Source organism: Myotis brandtii, unplaced genomic scaffold (genome assembly GCF_000412655.1).
Source record: "Myotis brandtii unplaced genomic scaffold, ASM41265v1 scaffold1282, whole genome shotgun sequence".
Lineage (NCBI taxonomy): Eukaryota > Metazoa > Chordata > Mammalia > Chiroptera > Vespertilionidae > Myotis > Myotis brandtii.
In genome coordinates this window covers 308,864-324,813 of record NW_005354519.1, presented here as the reverse complement: position 1 = coordinate 324,813, position 15,950 = coordinate 308,864, and the positions used below count along the sequence as shown (strand labels likewise).

The window sequence follows — 15,950 nt, the reverse complement described above, 5'->3', positions numbered from 1 at the left end:
GTTCTTGCCTTCCCAACCACACTCAAGGAATCAGGTCTGAATTCTAAAACAGAGCGCATCTCAAATTCTTTGTCAAGTGCTGGGCCCAAGGTTCACTAGTTTCTACAAAGAGCCAAACCACCTGCTGAGCTAAGCAGGTGGGAATTCCAGCCCCAAATCGAAGCTTCCTGGAGGTGCCCCCAGAGCCTTGTAGCTGTTCGGATGCTCATTCAGTATTAGGAGGACCCTCTCCCTGAATCCTTCGCAATCTACGTGCCACAGAAGGAGCATCCACAGAGCTCAGTGGGGGCTTCCTCTGCGTTTTAGAACCAGAGTGAACCCACTTGTTATTTTGCAAATATGAGGCCAGCCTTCAGGAAAAGAAGAGAATTACTTTCTTTTCCTTTCAGAGGGAAGAAGGGACAAAGAGAAAGAGAAGGTGATTTGGTGTGACTATGGCTCTGTTGTTGCTGAGAAAAGATGTGGGACTCAGTGGTCCATTGTGGTCCTCTCCACCTTAGACACAGGACTGGGAGGACCCTTGCGAGTTTCTTTAGGACCCCAAGGTAGTAAGTATGGAGGTTTGATGTCCTTTCCTTGAACCCAGGACCTGAGGATGGGATGTCTTCAGCTTTGGTGCTGCCTGGCCCAGACCATTCTGTGCTTCTCAGCCACTCCTCTGCCCTTCTCTAGCCTGCGCTCATGACCGCTGCAACCTTGGCATTGATTCCAAAAGACCCGCTTCTATAGGCCAGTCATAGGCACACCGCTTCCGGCAGGGGTGTTTGTCAAACTCAGCCCCTTCCGCCTGTTCACTTGCCTGGACGCCACTGTTGCTGCATGCTTCCGCCAACACATCATCAGCTCCCAGAAGCTGTCACTCCACATGCCTCTGAGCAGTGGCCTCAGCCTCTCCACCGGTCCAGCCACCCAGTGTCAAGGACAGGCGCCCTGCCCTCTCTTCCTTTAGTAAATGCATATGCCTTTACAAGGTGTGGCCCTGGCTCCTGAGGGAGACCTATGGGGATGGGGGGCAGGAGAGAGGGGCAGATCTGTTAACTTCAGCAGTTGGGGATGCTCACTGATAACTTATGAGGCCAACATGGGCCTCCAAGTGAAAATACCAAGTTTTCACAGACCCTGGGCGATCCAGGGCATTATGTCACCAACACACAGATAGCCCCTGAGCGGTGTAATATCCCACAGCACCGGGGCGCCCCTGCAGCCCTGCCCTGGAGGCTAACCTACTACACCTCCTCATTATGAGGGCTTAATTTGTATTTATTTGAAATTATAATTAGTATGAATGGGATAGAGAGGGAGAGAGAGGGAGAGAGAGAGAGAGAGAGAGAGACAGTGAAAAGAATGGGATAGAGAGGGAGAGAGAGGGAGAGAGAGAGAGAGAGAGAGAGAACAGTGAAAACCATGTAAGCTATGTGGTGATCTGACATTTTGAGATTATCAGGAATTGTGTAGAACTGGGGCGGCCAATAATAGTACATGCCCATATAACTGCATTTTAAGCTTATTCATCACATCTGGATACATAAATGTGCCAATCTTGGGCATTTATATGTATATATACAGTGTGTTTAAATTTGTATAAATATACACATTTACATGTGTATATATACTATATATATATTATATATATACACACATATGTATATATATGCATGTATCTTTTTCTTAAAGGGCTTAAAAAATTGATGGAACAGAGAATTATGATGTTTAGGGCTCTTGCCGGACTTGAAATAGCCCTAGCCTAGCTGGTCATGTCTTTCTCCCAGGCCTGGCCATGAAGACGCCCTGAAGCTGGCATATGTCTTCACCCCTTCATCCCATCTGGGACGGGAAGCCAGTGGAGGGTTGTGCTGGGATTGTGTGAGTCTCCAGTTTCCCCAGCAGGCTCGCAGAGCATCCCGGAGTCTCTGGGCAGCGACTCTCCACTTTCTGGAATTCTAATCACACGTTGTCACTGGAGCAGGGAGCAGAGGATGGGTACAGAGGGAAGGTGGGAAGCTACCATGAGGTCAGCTCTGTGGCAGATGTCCAGGATCTGTGGTCGGTGAAACCCGAGCCTGAGGGGTCCTGCCCTGCGTTATCATAGCTGCAGGTGCTGGGAGCCTGGCCCTGAGAAAGGGAGTGTGACCCCCTTCTGGGGACTCTAACAGATGGGAGACACTTCAGAGCAATCGCTTTGTGGGACAGACCAATTTTCATGCCGTGCCACGTACCTCCCTGTGGCAGTGACGGCCATGACAAGTCCGACAGACAGACTGGGAAGAAACAGGTGTCCACTCGGGTTCCCTCCCACCTGGTGATAGCAGTCATGTAGCCCAAAGAGCCAGGGAATTGGGTTAGGGGTTACCTGGAGGGACAAGGTACTAATGGAACTCAGTGCTTTGAGCCACAAGCCTTCTTTCCTGACCTGCATCCCATTGTGAGGCTCCTTCTTTGACTGGGCAGGCAAGGGGAGCCACCTGCGGCAAGGGGAGCCATGTCCTAAAATGTGTGGGATCTAGACGTGGGCTGGTAAGATAGCCACTGTGTTAGGTGGGAGAAAACAGAGCCCCTGAAACCTTTCCAAGCCCCGCTCCACAGGAGCAGCCTTTGGGGTCCCCTTCCCTAACCTGTCCCGCGTGCATGTCTGTGTCTGCAGCCCCTGGTGGCGTGGCACATCGCCAGCTGCTGCAGAGGGTCATGCCAAGAGCATGTGGGACACCTGCCTTCTCCCCTCTGTTGATGTCCCTTATCCCCAGTGCCAATCCCCAGTGTCTACTAGCTCCATTATCTGTTTCCTGGCAGGGACTCTTTTGTGACAAGACATGTTTTTAAGAAACCCATTTTTCTATGAGTATTACAGAAAACATCTCCTTGGGCTACAAGGAGAGGAACTTGGGGATAGGACATGGGAAAATGAGAGTACAACCTGGAAGGGCTATGGTGCACCCCTGCCTTCCTATGTGGCTTTTTTCTTTCACTTTAAAAAAAAATCACAGATTTGTTACAGAAGAAAATATACAGGTAGGAAAGGAAGGAAAGAAAGGAGGAATGGGGGGAGGGAGGAAGGGAGAGGGAGAGGAGAGGACAAAGAGAGGAGGGAAGAAAGGAATGAGGAGGAGAACCCTCCAGTGTCTCACTGACACCTCTTGGCATCTGTGGGTTGTTAACCTGTGGTTTGCTGTTCAAAGCAGCAGGTTGTGCTCCTGCCGCTGGGCAGAGCTTCTCGGCATTTCCTCACATGTGTGCCCGAGGATGGGCCACAGAATCCCGCTCTCACCTCACTGACTTCCCCTGGAGGGATGTTTGGGGCCTTCCCGTGTGCTCACTGTCATTGGCTCTCCCAACCCGTCTGCCTGGTGAGGGGAGCAGCCTGCAGGGTCGGAAGGCTGGAATCCAAGCTCTCTACTCAGCATGATGGTTATTTTTAAAGATACTTTCTTACCTTTGTTTATTTTTTCTGGGATGCGTTCCCTACCAGTCATTCTTCCCATTTTAACCCAAAAAACTGATGACACTGCTAAGTGACTCTTTATAGAGCAAAAGTATTTGAAACTCTCAGGTAATTCAGTCTTGAGTGCATAAAATTTGTAATTTCCCCTAAAGGGCTAATAAAATATTCTCGTTGCTTCTATCTACTCTGAGCATTAGCTGTGTCTGAGAAACTGGCTTCTTGTATGTGAATTCGAGGGTTTAAAAGAAGCACTCCTAAATGCCACTAGTTTTGAGATTCCAGCTATCCCCCCCACCCCACCCCCTGAACAAATGACCAGGCATGCATCCATCAAAGGAAAGTTCTAGAACTTGGCAGTTCTGAGCTGAAGGTGTGTGCCCTTGTCCCTCGATGCCCATTCAATGAGGTGGGAGTTTGCTGTAGGGGCCCCAGTCACCCACAGGAGACTCACCCTGGTGTCTAGCTGGGAATCTTTCCTTCCCTTTTCCCTTGTGTATCTGATCTTCATCAGCAGCCCTTCTGTTCTGAGCAGCAGCTGTGTGAGTAGAACATAGTTTCCAAAGTTTGATGGTGTAAAAGATAATTCGCAGTGGACTATAGGCTGAGCCCTCCTGAACATGTAGGCTTATGGCCACCTGTTATCGACCAAATTCTCAACCTAAGGGAATATCAGTGAGCCTAGTTCTAACCCCATCTCTCCGGAGCAGCTCTATGGGCAATGGCTTAGCCAAAGATGGTGGGAGGAAGGCCAGAAGGGACCCTTGTGCTTTCTCACACCTGACCTGCACAGGTACTGCTTATGTGAAACCTGTGCTACAGGCAAGGGGAGCCCTTATGCTTTGGCTGAGGACATAAACTACATAACTAAGAAACCTCCTTGAATGGAAAAAGAAGCTCTTATTCTTAAAATATAATTTCGCTTAACTGAACATTTATTATACGCAAAACATAGCCCCTGCCATGTGCGATGCAGTAAGGGAGGGAAAATATTGAATGAAAATTTGGAAGGTAGAAAGGCTGAGAATGATGACCCCACTTGTCATAACAGGATAGTGTAAAGACTCCTGGTAGGAAATCAGTAAATCTGAGCTCTGGCCCAACACTATGTGACCTTGGACCAATTATTTAGCCTCTCTAGTCATCTTTGTTTCCAAAATGTTCCTTTTGATCTAACCTTCTCTGGCCACCATGGCTTGGCTAAAAACAAGAACTCCAGTGGAAGGCAGCATGTGATACAGGCGTCCAGCAGAGGGAGCTCTTGACTCTGAAAATAAGGGAAACCCTTTAGAGGACGCAGCCTGTGAGCAGAGCCTTGGAAATATTTCCCTTCTCCAGTGCTACGAACCAGTGCCACGGGTTGCACCTTCCACTTGGTCTCATTGAGGGAGCAGTAATAATGACAGATGTGGATTTCTCCTCTCTCTGCCATCTCCCATGGCCAGCAGCAGCAAGAGGAGCTGGGGAGGAAGGCTAGGGGAGCCAGCTCTCCCCGTCCAGCCGCTCAGAACTGCACTTGCCCATCTAGACTCCACCCACTGTGGTTGCTGGGACTGTGGTCAGGACACCCTGACCTTAGGTCAGCAGAGAGGCAGGGACTTTGCGCTATCAATACATTTCCTGCCCAGAAGGAAGTTGTAGGAAGTCCTGGGAGGAACAAACAGGCAGAGGCCGTTCTCCTAAATCCGTGGGCAGACAGACTCCCAAATACCGAAGTCTGTCAGGACAGGAGGCATACGGGTGGAAAATAACGTAAGAGGAGACCAAGGGCAGGGACAGGGGCAGATGAGGTATCCATGGGGCTTTTCTCTGTCCCCCTGAAGGTGCTAGAGAAGGCCTCTGCAAAGGAGGACTCTTCCGATGGAAGTCTGTTTGCCCCTGCTGTCCACGTCCCCAGAGTAGGTTTGGATACATAATTCGGGTTGTTGGAAAGAGGTAGGAACAATTCATTTTTCCTCACACTGAAATGGGAGTATCATTTTTGGTATTGATAAACGTCAGAATTTGAAAAACAATTTAAGCTTAAAAACCCACAAACAAACAAATACCAGTTTGAGGAACCAGACAAAAAAGAATTCCATTTAAATAGTACACACAGAGGCTGCTTGTTCCGACTCCCCCTGTGACTAGGCCCTGTGCTTAGTCGGAGCATTGACCAGAGTCTGGGAAGAGGGTCCCTGCAGTGAGTTATTTTGATCCTGGTCTCAGGCCTCCCGATCCTGTCTCCATGGGTTTAGACAGTCAGTACCGGGAGCCTTCCAGATCACACCAGCAGGGCCAGTTGGCTTTCCTCTTTCTAACCAGGATGAGGGAAGGGAAATGTCTGGTGGGGAGAACTCCGCACCCCTCACCCATACAGGCTCCCCATTCCCATGAGGAGTGTGGCCCCCTGCCAGGAACAAGAAACATAGGAAGGGCTATTTCAAGGCCGGCAAGTAACTAGTGAAAATTGGAATGTCATCTCACATCTGCTGTGCGGTCCTGGCTGCCCCCATCCTCCCCTGGTTGTCAGTGGCACATGTCATTCTTGGTGCTCCGAATGGCCAACGACTTCCAGTTTCCTTGGCCAGACTCTAAGGATGGTGTCATAGTGATTCCCAGCCAACTCTCATGGTTCTCAGCTATGTGGACAGATGTGGACATCTGTCTGTCCTCATTACTCTAGACCCGGTGCTATTTGTGGCTAATGGTGCCTACAGATGTCATTCCTGCATTTCCTCTTTCTTTTCCAACCGCAATGCCCCCACGGAATCACATGAGAAGGTCAGACTTCCACGCAGAACTTGCCTTAGCACAGGATTTTTGTTCATCGTCTCCCTTTCTTAGGAGGGCTTGGTTTCCAAAGGCCGGGTCCCCCTTTTTCTTTTTTAAGAATGGAAATGCGTTCCCTTTCCAGTAGCCAAACAGAAATTGCGGTAAGAAGAACCACATCCACCTCTTCCTTCCCTCTCTCCCTGTGGGTCAGAAATGGACAGGTGTACATGGGACAGGATCCTTTTTGAATCAGTGGCCCTGGCTAGAGACGGAAGGCTTTCAGTTCCCCCACCACGGTGAGGTCAGGGTGGTGACAGCAGGCAATTTAACTTCTCGAAACCTTGTGGTGCCTTTTCCTGTGGTGCTTCTCTCGTGTGACCCCCGTCGAGGCGGCCACTTGCAGCAAACAGCAAGGCCAGCACTTTCCCGTGGGGTCACGTGCCAGTGCAGTCAAGGACTTCCGTGTAAACGTGTATAAATAGATGCAGAGGTAGAGACCTCTCTAGCGTTGTATAATTATGGGATGGAGGTTCTGATGCAGATTTGGTGGGAGTTGATCAGTCCTCTGCCAACACAGGCACTACTCGATGGGAACCAACCGCTCTGTGCAGTTTCAACTCCCGGGCAGGGCGCCGGCACCCAAGGTGGTTACCCCTGTGACGCGTTGTCCCCTTTCTTGTGAAAGTTGCTGTCTCCATGGAATATTGGACAAGGGAGCATCGAGCAGCTTCTTTTGAACTTCCTTTGGTGCTGATATTTTTTAAAAATTTGTTTGTTTTGCTTCCTCATCAGCGGCGAAATAAACTGCTTTTGCAAAATCTCAATTCACCGGTCCAAGGTGATGAGAGGGATAGTTTGGAGCTAAGAGGCTAGAGGTTGGGCATCCCTGCCTCTGTGTCTTAGCCCAGACTGTGTCCTCTGTGACCTGCTGACCTGCATCTGTCTCCTGACTCAGTTTCCCCATCTAAAACGGACATCCTGCTATTCCTTACCTGATGGGGGGAGGGTTAACGCAAAAGGACTCATTGGCAGCACGGAAACACTAAGTGATCATTAACTTGGGGACAGCAACTTGACCTGTGTTGACGGGTTTGTTTGTATGTTGCTGAGATTTTAACCCCGGGGTGTGGCTGTGTTCCCCTCCTGCTCCTCCATCTCCACCGCGCTGTGTGTCCTCCTTTGGCAATACCTTTGAAAAGTGTGGAACAGACTGAGATTGGCCTGAGGTGCTGGTAGTGCTAACTTCTCCCAAGGGAACAACATCACTAATACTGTCTAAGGTGCTAGAATCAAACCTCATTTTATAAACTTTGGTTCTTAGAGAAAAACAAAAACACGCAGAATTCTTTCTGTGAAGCCTTACTGTAGATTGTTATAGCCAATTGTTTATCCAAAAAGAGAGAGAATAGAAAATAAAGATCAGATGCAGTGATTCTGTATAAATGTAACTAAAAGAGCTTTGCTATTTCCTATATTAATGTAAACTATCATATATATGTATGTGTATATACATATATACATATATATATGCTTGAGGCAGATGGGAAGAATGGAAAAAGTGAAGTATGTTCATCTTTCTTTTAATTTTCAGTTGGTTCACAACCTTGAGGATGTGAGCACAAGAGGTTTACAGTGGGATGGAATAAAGGATGCCCAGTATAGGAAATTATAGGAAATTATTCGTATTTCTGTTCTGTTCTATGTTATTCAAAGGAGTTGGCTGAATGAGAGGAAAGGGAAATGAATTAAAATGTAGATGTGCTTTATAAATGTTCTGAGCGTTCATGTTACGTTTGGCGTTGTTTCCCTCCTCAGTCTAAGGTTTCTCAACAGCACTGTCAGTGTGTCTGCTGCCTAAGGTGTTAACAAATATGTTTACCTCAAGAATGTTCAAAAAAAGAGGCAGTTGTTTTTCCCCCATCTCTTCAAAATTGTAAACCCCCTCTCTCCTACCAAAATGGGAGGCATTTCCACAGAAGTTTAATAAGAAAACAGAACCATTTCTGGTGCTTTCCTCGACGCCCCCATTCTCACCTGCCCCCTTTCATGGCTAAAGAAGGAAAAAAATCATCCAAGACACAAGTTTTGACAAGAAACGGGGCGAGGCTGTAGCGAAAGTGTATCGGTGAATGCAAACGTTGCCAGAACAAGTGGTGAGGGGTCATTGTAAAGTATGGCTGTGCCATTCAGGCGTAGCACTAGTGTGTGTGTGCGTGCGTGCGTGCGTGTGTGTGTGTGTGTGTGTGTGTGTGTGTGTACTGTATATATGCTTCCCTGTCTGAAATGCTCGGTGGACAGAGAAAAAGATGGTAAACAGAAATGAACAGAGAAAAATATATATCAAATGCTATTTTATCAGATGATGCACTTGTTCACCTTGATAGAAGCCACTGTTTCACAACTATGCAATCTTCCAGTCTCTCTTCCCTCCCTCCTTCACCTCAGATCTCCGCCCCGCTCACAGATTTTCCTTTGTACAAGAACCACCACACCCAGCCCCTGGTTCAAGGTGAGCATGCTACAGTGATTCTTTTCCTAAATCGAAGAGCTCCCGCGAAAAGCTTCTCCTTTTCTTTCGGTTTCAATGAATTTGATTCGATGTAACCCTGTTTGGTTCCCTAAAGTGAACAGATGTGTATTTCTCCATTTCGGTTCCATGTTTACAACTTGTTTTCATCTTTTTGACTCAAAATATTTATTTTCTTTATAAAGTGTACTTTTATACGATATGTTTTGGGGATGTGTTGACTTAAGGCAAGATCAAAAAAAAAATTTGGCTTAAGTGGAACAATGAGCATGTGACCTCTGGGGTTGGGGGTTGGGCAAGAATATGGACCCTGGTCCTGGGTAAAGACCCTGGCGGGGACCTCGCGTACTCTGGGAAGGATTTGACCCAGGTGTTTATTTCCTTATTCGTGGTCATCTATATGGAGTAACCTATCCCCAGAGGGTGAACTAATATTTTCTACCTTAGCTTTATAGCTTTCTGCCAAGTGCATCCTTCCCACCTATTCTCCCTGCTCTGCCCAGGGCCAACTCCTTGTTCTTTACCTTTGCCCAGCTTCACGCTAATATGCCTCTTCCCCTGCCAGCCACCGATGGCAACTTGCCTGAGTGGGATTACTGCATCTGCTGCTTTTATTTTGAAAGTTAGATATAAAGAGAATCTTCAAGAGCCTGCATCAAAGTGCTCAGGAAGTCGGCCCTCAGGTTGCACCCCATTTGAAGAGTGTATCTGATATACACCCTTGGCTCGAAAGCAAAATGATGGATGCTAGGGCATTTATAAACTACCCCGGAGCCACTGTGGCCGAGCACACCTTCACAAGGTTTCAGAAAGTAGTTGCTGGAACAAAGAGAGATCGTGGGGTTAGACAAAGCACAAACTAGGCAGGGGACGCCCTGCGTGCAGAAGGCAGCTTCTCAACTTCTCTGGTTGTCTGCACAAGGCTGAGTTTTGCACACGGCGTACAAATCTTGCACAAGGTCCCAAGCCCCCCGAGCCAGTTTTTAAAAAATAAATTCAGACACTGCCGAACTGCTCCAGCACAATATGTTTCCAGTCCATGGCTGGTGGGAGCTTGGATGCAATTCCTTTGGGATGGAAAGGGAAGTAGCCCTTTGACAAGAATGCGTTTTCTCTGTGGGCCTCATTCCTGCCTCCCCCATCCTGCACAGACTCTTAGCTACTCAGGGGATCTTCATGAAGTGCTGTTCCTTTGCTTTTTGTCCTGTTCCATAGGTCACGCCTGCTCAGACCCATCCCAGGAATTTATCATTCATTCTTTCTTTCTCCTCCTGTAAGGGGGTCCTCTTACCCTTGGAGGTAGTGTTTTGGAGACTTTAGGCCTTCATGGGCTCTGGTCCTGCCTACACAAACCCAGGAGTCTTATCCAGAAGCCAACTTGTCTTTACAGTTCCGAAAATATCAAGGGAATCAGTTCCAAGACATCACGAGACTTCGCAACTCCTGGGCCTCCATAAAAAGTGGCTGGGGACTAGAGGTGTCCTCTCAGAGCTGCCAGGCTCTGGCCCATGACCCCACTCTTCTCTGGCCTGCCCATCAGGCTCAGGTCCTCAGCCAGCTTTGGGGATCCAGGGACTTTGGGTATCGGTGAGGTTCAGAGTTTGGGGCAAAATGAAGAGGGGCCAAAGAGTGAAAGTGGTCTAGATCCTTCGCTCTTCTCCCAGGGCTGAGTCAGAGCATCCAATACTAATTCTGGGGCTATGGCAACCTGCTCCCCTGGGGGCTGTGGCATTATTGAGTCCCACCACAAATCTAGACCCAGGGAAGATGCCAGGCCTGATACCTGACAGTTCACCGGCAGCACAAACAGAGCCTTTGCTGAGGAAAGTCTTCCCCACCAGAATGGACGGGTCCTGTTGTGGTGGCTTTGTTAGGTGACTTCTTGCCATCCATTGGCACCTGAGATCCCCTTAGGGCCCATAGGTGTACAGCTGTGAATAACTGGGCCAGAGAAGTCAGGTACAACCCAGAGCTCCCCCAGGCTGGCTGCTTCTGAAGGAGTCCCAGCAGAGCTGCTGTGTTTCCTTCTATGGGTGGAAGAGTTCCTTTAGAGGAGAGAAGTATTTAGGATTACTGGAGTTTCAGGAATGTCGACTGTCAGAGTAAGTCCAGCGTGACCTGGGCAGGTGATATCAGCCACAATGAAGCAGACGCCCCCTTTGGGAGGGCAGGAGAACTCCGATTCAGCTGACATTGATTGAGTGCCAGTGATGTGAAGCTCTGTCCCAGTTGCCTTCATACAAATGGTCTCATCTAAATACTTTCAGTAATCTTGCAACAAGACATTTCACCCCATTTTACCAATGAGGAAACTGAGGCCCAGGAAACCTCTGTGATTGCACAGGGTCCTGTGGTTGGTCGGGTACAACTGGGGGGTCAGACCTGGATATTTGGGCCCACTCTCCAAGGTCAAGGCTCTCCCCACGCCTCCCCCAATGGCTCCCAATGACTAGGTGACTCAGGTAGCTCCGAGTGCCTGCCCGGCAGGGACTGCTTGGACTACGGAATCCCTGGCACACTTGTTTCCCTGCAGAAGGCCATGGAGGCTAAGACAAAAGTGGCAGGTTGTAGGGGACTAAATGTTTATGAAATAAGGTGTCCCCAAGGAAGAGGACACCTGCTGCCCACAGGCCACCTGACCATGACCTGTTGGGTGTGAGTTCCTAAAGAGCTACATGGAACCTTGTTCTGAGCATTTGAGGTGTCTGTTTGGCTGTCCTGAGAACTCTGTGTCTCCTTTCTGTGGGTTAGTTGTGTGTGATCTTGAAAGGTAAGGGGACTTTAGATAGGTGGGTTATTTCTCTAAGGATCCATTGAAAGAGTTGAAAGTTGGAGTTAGGACAAATTCAGAAATGGATGCTTCCCAGAAGATAATGGCTATGACATGGTAGAGAGGAGTAATTCTGGGCAGGGCAGGAAACCCCGCATGCTGGACTAGAGGGAAGGCAGCCTGGGAACCCACATCCTGCTTCCGTCCCCACCTTTCCTGGGCCAGTCACTTGCCTTTGGTGAGCCTCAGTTTCCCCATCTCTAAAACAGAGGGGTGAGCCTGGTGACCTCTGTGACTGACCCATACCAGAGAGATGATAAAATACCCAGATGCATTTGATGAAAAATGCATGTGATGAAAGTTTTGACAACCGAACTGATAAATTTGGATTTTCAGATGATAAACTGTTGGGAGCCACTGAAAAATTCCTAAGCCAGGGAATGACGTGACCACCATCAAACTATTATGCTTAAGAAAGTGATATTCACTGTTATGTGAACTGGTTAAAGGAAAATAAAAACAACACCCAACATAAATGAGAGGAGAAGAGAACAGACAGTGAAAACGCAGGTCAAAGAGAGGCGGGGGAGGGGCACAGTGAACCCAATAGTTTCTCTGCAGTCAGCCTCATGCTTTACACATTTGCAACAATTATATTAGCTTAATGCCTACTGGGCAGCCTCTGATTGAGCCCACACTCACGCTATCCTATACCTGCCACAGTCACAGCAGTTATCCTTGGAGAACCCCCCCCCCCAAAGTCCTTGAGCATAAGGAACAGTGGGATCTCAGGGTTTGAAGGAGACTCGGACACCACCTAAGTTCTGCTCATTCTCATAGTCACAGACAAAAAGAGAGCAAGCTTGTTCTCCAAGGCCACCCAGGGAAAAGCGCCTTGCCTGCACCCACTCTTCAATGCGCTGCAGTCAGAGTCCTCCCTCACAATGACTGGAATGCCGCCTGCTGCAATCTAGACTGATACCCTTTGCTTTGGGTCTCCCAGGGGACAGAGATCTAGTCTCTGCATTAGTGACCTTTGGGACACTCAGAAGTGCTCTCAGCCTTGCCTTGTGCAGGAACTCCTGTAGAGCTAGAGTGATGGTAGAAAGCTCCCTGTAGCTTTGCCTCCTGAAATGAAGTGCTCAAGACCCATCACAACCCTGACCCTGAACTTCTGGCCCAACTAGGCTGTGGGCAGCTGCCCAGCTTTGCTGTGATCTCAGTTTTTACACAGACTCAAATGAATTGGTTTTAGTTTCTTTCCCACTGGGCCCTGCTTCTGTGTATTTCCTCTTTAATGGTTTACGTTCAAAATTCGAATGGGAGTATTCACTCACCATACATCTGGGAAGGCTGGAGGAGGCCTCTGAGTATTGCTTTGAGGTGGGGGTGGAGTGGGATATAGGGTCTTCAAAGCTCTTATTACACTGTAGACATCTTCCCCAAACCATGTTCTTGTTGCATTTTTCTATAAATGCAATTCACCCTGGATAGTGGCCTCCATGTGTCAGGTGTTCTGCTAGGCACTGGGAACACAAAGAGGAAAGGTGGCCTCTTTGGGCACTCACAGTCCCTCAGGGGAGACAGTACACAAACAGGCCCACTTCAAGCTTCCCCAATGTGCACTTTGCTCGTGCACCAGTCTCCTCGCCCAGGCAGTTGCCTGTCAGTTCCCTCCCCATTCTGCCATCATCCCAGACTCACCATGCATTCCACCAGGACCCCTCTGTCTACCCTCTTTCCTGAGGATGACCTGGCCTGCAGCTGATCCCAGCTCTTTCTCAGTGGAGCCAAGCCTACCAAATGCAGGATCATGTCCAGAGTTAAACAATCCAAGGAGTTTGGTTCAGGTCCACTTTTAGTTCCATCAACATCTCTGAGTCTTGTTTCCTCCACATTTTTCTCTAGGGTCTCCTCTTCAAGTCACTGGTGACAAACGCAAGTTACTCCTTGGCTTTCTAGTTGGAGCCCCTTCGGTGTCCATGGTCCATCTGCACCTGCCGGGGCTGAGCCTTCCTTGGTTGGTCATTTAATGGCTCTGTTCTCCCAGCTGCTGCCTCCACCAGCCAAGTTGCTCTCCTGGTCCCTTCTCATCTCATTCTCCTTTCATCCACGACATCAGACCAGGGGGACGTTGGTCTCTGTGGCAGATACCACTGCCTGACACTGCATTTTACAGTGAAAATGCATTTATAGTTAAAATTGAGGCTGAACATGGCCTTCTCGGTGGCCTTTTCAGCTCTCCATTGGAAGGCTGTCAGTGGAAATGACACGGGGAAAGGGATGATCCCAATGTTCCAAACCAGTTGGTGCTCACCCACTGGGAGAGCAGATGGTCCTAGAAAGGTAAAGCCGTGCCATGGAATTCACAGCTCAGTTGATTTCCAGCCATTTCCAGGCATGTTTCCAGGGCCCTCAAAGGCTAGTGGTCCCTGGTATAGTGGCTGCAGAGGTGGAGGTTACTTTAGGGAAAACGAAGAAACCCTGCTCCTTTATTAACATCTGGCCACGGAGCTCCTAAGGTTGCCCCAACCCCTCAGCAGGAAAACATAGAAGTACCCTATGGGACAGGTTACTCCTAATTACATAGGTGAATTTTACATTTCCCCCCGCTGGGTACAAAAGCAAAAACAAAAACTTTATTTCACCAGAGTTTGCAACTGAACACATCTGAATCCCTGATTTTTCAAAGAAAAAAAAATTTCTTTCCATTTTGAAGCAGGTATTTTTTTAAAGGGGCTTATTTTTGGATTTGAGATCATTGGGCTTCTTGCCCCATGAATCAATGCTTGCTGCTGTGTTGAAAATGCATACATTGGTGACCACAGTATTAAGCCAAATTTAAACTCTTTAGTCTCCTCCATCTGTAAGTGTTATGTATCTACCTCATTATGATTTTTTTGGTTTCCTGTGCTTTCGTGTTGTGTACAATGTCAGAGGTGAAATGTAGATAAAAAATATATATATAAAAATATATATTTTTGCTTTGCAATAAAGTTCAAAGCTATAACACAGAATATTCATGAAATGTCATAGCCTTTTATTGTGCTCTATCTTCTTGGTTGTGAATTGCCCTGGGAGCCCTTTTGCCTGTTCACTGGAGTCAATATGGTTGTGTTTGTCATTTGAGGAATTATCCTAATTATTTTAACTGTACTTTTTTCAACACATTGAGTAAGACACTAGGATTCTTGAACAACTCTTGGTTCCAAAGGTGCTTTATTTCTGTGGACTCAAGTGATCACATGGAAGTGTCTCTGCAGACTTGAATCTTCCAGGAGGAAAAAAAAATGATTGATCTCAATGCCTTTGGGCTTACAACAAAAGGTTGTGTGTAGGGGGAAAAAGGAAACATTGGTTTGGCTTTGACTTTTTGAAGCTTTTGATATTGATTTATGTCCGGCTTTCGTTCTTTTTTTTTTTTTTTTCAATTTCTTGGCATGGAATATGGTACTCACTGACTCCCTAGAACTCTCGTCTGATTTGAGCTACTTTTGACTTTGCCATTTTCTCTAGGTTGATTTTATGTGTTATGCTATTTGGTGGTGAACTACCCTGTGCCCAGCTCCCACATCTTCTCTAAACCTTCTGGGACTCTCTTCCATACCATGTGTTAAGAGAGATGGTGACTTGGAAATATCTGTAGTCTACAAGACAGCAATGCCATAAAGACTCAAGGTTTTCGGATGAATCCTGACCAATGACAGGACCGGGTGAAGGGAATCTTGAATAGAAGTTACAAGGTGGATTGTCGGCGATCGATTCCTTTTTTCTGTGCATTTGAATTGAATTACTTTACTTTAACTAAGCACACCCTGGTCATGACTCCTACTACTTTGTTTGATTCAACAACCCTTATTTTGCTGTGTCTTTTGCCAAAACTTGTTAAGACATTTCTCAAACTCATCAACTGTGTTTTAACTGGGATTTTAAGAGGTCTGTACATTAGAGGAAAAGATCTTTAAAATGATACTTCAGAGAAACTCTGTATGTATGTTGTTTCTCCCAAGCTCCAGAGAGCTAGGGAAAAGTAGTAATCAATGGCGGGGAGACCCATTTCTCCAACTGGCAAGTTTTCCCTTAAAATACCTACCATAACTACAAAAAGAAAAGAAAAATGCTTAAGATTCAATTTCATAATATATCCGTTTTTGTCTCCTTTATTTTCTTCTGATGATCATAAAGAATTGCTAGTGTATATTAATAACAGACATTTTAACTTGTATTTGGGAGGTTTGCTTTGCTCTTTAACAATGCTGACCCAGCATTTCAAACAGCACTGGGTAGGTTACACTTTGCCTGCTCTCAGCCGTTTCTCTCTTTTTATGGTATAATGGTCTGTCTAGGAATTGAAATGAAGATAAAATGTGTACTGAAGATGGAACACACTGGTGTTGATTTTAAGTGGGGTTTTTTTTTTAGTTGAGTGGGAATATATGATAAATTCACACACACACACACACACA

The 15,950-nt window shown here is 47.3% G+C and overlaps 1 long non-coding RNA gene across 2 annotated transcripts; it reads right to left on the bottom strand.

Annotated features, from left to right (window-relative positions):
- Positions 1-800: 800 nt before the first annotated feature.
- LOC106724979 lies at positions 801-14,464 on the bottom strand. Of its 2 annotated transcripts, none has more exons than XR_001360802.1 (3): positions 12,822-14,464; positions 3,888-3,971; positions 801-997 (listed from the first exon to the last, which is right to left on the bottom strand). It is a non-coding gene; the product is annotated as an uncharacterized LOC106724979 (long non-coding RNA). The 2 variants fall into 2 exon arrangements; XR_001360803.1 differs by having other exon boundaries at positions 13,189-14,457.
- Between the last annotated feature and the right edge of the window lie 1,486 nt (positions 14,465-15,950).